The 2,853-nt window shown below is 42.9% G+C and overlaps 1 non-coding gene across 1 annotated transcript; it reads right to left on the minus strand.

Annotated features, from left to right (window-relative positions):
• Window positions 1-246: 246 nt before the first annotated feature.
• On the minus strand, window positions 247-431 carry LOC133374042 (U2 spliceosomal RNA). Its single transcript, XR_009759801.1, has one exon. It is a non-coding gene; the product is annotated as a U2 spliceosomal RNA (small nuclear RNA).
• Window positions 432-2,853: the final 2,422 nt, after the last annotated feature.

Raw genomic sequence — 2,853 nt, forward strand, 5'->3', positions numbered from 1 at the left:
AAACAGAAGGGAGTAGAAAAAGAGGAAGGCCAAAGAAGAGATGGATGGATTCCATAAAGGAAGCCTTCAAGTTGATTATGACTGTTGTAATGTTCCTTCAAGTCAATTATGACTTATGGCGACCCTCTGAATCAGCGACCTCCAGTAGCATCTGTCATGAACCACCCTGTTCAGATCTTGTAAGTTCAGGTCTGTGGCTTCCTTGATGGAATCAAGCCATCTCTTGTTTATCATCATCATAATCATTATCATCCTGCCTTTCCTCCCAGAAAGATCCCAGGATGGCAAACGACAAGCAATAAAACAAGCTCTAATCCACACTTCTAATTTCAAAAAGCAACTTAATATGCAGTTCTGACATGGAGAATCAGATATTAAACTGATAAGAGGATGCACTACACTTGATATTAGTCATAACGCTGAGAAGCAAGTTGAGGATTTTTTTGGGGGGGGGAATGCAAATTTATCTATTTATGAAATTCATTAATTTAAAATTTATGAAATTTCTATCCTACCTTTCGTCCCAGGGCAGCAAACAAAAGCAATAAGAGCACTCTAAAACCTCTTAAAAACAAAAGACTTTAAAACATATCAAAACAAAACATCTTTAAAAACATATTCAACTGCTGCAGAAATGCATAGAACTGAATTAAAGATTGGGGGGGCAAAGAGAGAGAGAAATGGAGGAGATTGAAAATGACAGATCAGCCCCTCCCTAGATACAACCCACAGTCTTCACCACTGCACAAACAGAGTGATGATTTGTAAGTGTCTCTGGCTTTTATAGCATAGTTTTATTTATTTATTTATCTATCAGATTTGTTGCCTGCCCATAAGATCCCGGGACTCATTATGACACTGTAACCGTACAATTAAAAACACCTCAAAGCATTTATATGCAATGGTAAAATCATGAAATGCATGGCTGGCCTTGAAATGTCTCCCAGATGCCCAAGATGCTGGTTTGTTGCCCAGAGATGGGCGTTTCTCCGTATATAAGAGCAAAGGAAGATAACATTACGCTGGACCGCAAATGGGGAGCAAGGAAGCGGAGGAGGCCGAACACATCCTGAGCTCCCCCCAAAAGTAATCACTGTGACACATTTGTCATTGGACAACCCGCCCCCCCACAAGAAACCTGTTAGAGCAACGGCAGCTGGACTCAATTTAGGTGGTCACATATGGAGTCTGGACAGTGTCATCAGGAGAAAGGCAGAACTTTGCCATTAACCATAATGAATGAATTAATGGATGACTTGTGCTCCTCAAAGAGGGGGGCGGGGGGCAGGGAAGTGGCTTAAATAAAGTTATTAAGGCGGCCCACCTGTACCAGACTCTCCGACTAGGCTGTTTTAACTAGCCCATTAAGCCTCAACGTGAGTCATCTTGAAAGTGACTATGAGCTTTCTGAAGTGGGCCTTTAACTAGGTCCATATAATTCAATTAGAAGGTGACCTTCTTGGGATGAATGGTGGGGGGGATTTGATGCTTTCATTTCCAGTAATGGAGTACAGATGATTGTTGCTAATATGGGGCGTGGGCAAAGTGAATCATCAGAAAGCTTCCGTGGGTCCCTGCAAATAACAGGTACGTTCCTCGGTGCAAGAGGAAGGTCTGTTTCAACCCTACTTAGAGTAGGCCGATGTGAAATGATTAGGCAAAGCAACTTAGGCACATGACTTTCAGTGAGTAGGCTCTGAGGACCAGGTTTGGCACGGTGGTGGTGAAATCTGCTTTTTTAATCAGGTTGTGTGTATGTGTGTGTTATTACAGGCACACCTTTCTTCCCCGTCATAAGCAGTAGCAATTTCTTCTGGCAGATTTAATGCCACATGTTCGTTAAGTGGGCTCTCTCTCCCTCTCCCACCCCCACCCCATTTGAAGAGGAGGGGGGAGGAGGGACAGGGGGGAAAAATGAAGGGATGCCAGTCCAAGACCTCTAGGCCCCTTAATAATGCTTAAAGCATATTCAATAGCTCAGATGTGAGAGAGCGGTCCTGTCCAAGTCACTGCCCCCAAACGACAGAGGCCCTTTTATCACTTTACAACTTGTTAACGCTTTGCCCCAGGACCTCTTCATCTGTAGTAAACATGTGAAGAAAATATGCATCCCTTGGGGAGGAACCATTGATTTCCCCAGGGCCTCAAGCATGTAACAGCGTTGTTTTTTTTTTTAATAGCATGCAGGTGTTTTTGCAAAATTGCATTGGGGCTGGTCATAAAAGTACCCCCCCCCCAATTGCAGGCAGCACCTTAGAAGGAGGGGGAAATATTTGTGCAGCTGTCTGCGGAGTGGTTGACTGAGGTGAGCTTCATCAGAGGCACGTTGTCTTTTACCTCAAGAGGCGCCCTTCACCCAAGCACCACAAAGTAAGCCCCCCATTTTCTCCCTTCTGTCCACTCTCTTAGGAAACCAACCTTGCAGGGTAGGTGTAGGGAGAGGAATTTTTTTCAAAAAATGAAAATAGAAAGAGATGTTCCTCTCTGCGTATTTGTTGCTCAGTTCAAAAACGAAAATGCATTTCTCTGCTGCCAGGGATGGATGCGTCAGTACCGGTGTCTTTTGAGTTTCTCATTTTCTCCAAACCTTCTCATTTCTTTTTTAATTTCTTTTTATTTCCATTTTGCATTAACATGTATTTAGTTACAAAATAATACAAAAAAACCCTATTAACTCCCTTTCCCTTCCTTTCCCCAACCCCTATCACCCCCCTTCCCTCGCTTTTCCCTAATGACTATTAACTTTCAAGATTTTATTTTGTAGTTTTCTTCTCTGAGAAACTTCCATTCTTAAGATATCCACAACGATCTGAAAGGATACACCTTCTCATTTCTGAGTGTGTGTTTTTAAGG

Source organism: Rhineura floridana, chromosome 20, assembly GCF_030035675.1.
Source record: "Rhineura floridana isolate rRhiFlo1 chromosome 20, rRhiFlo1.hap2, whole genome shotgun sequence".
Lineage (NCBI taxonomy): Eukaryota > Metazoa > Chordata > Lepidosauria > Squamata > Rhineuridae > Rhineura > Rhineura floridana.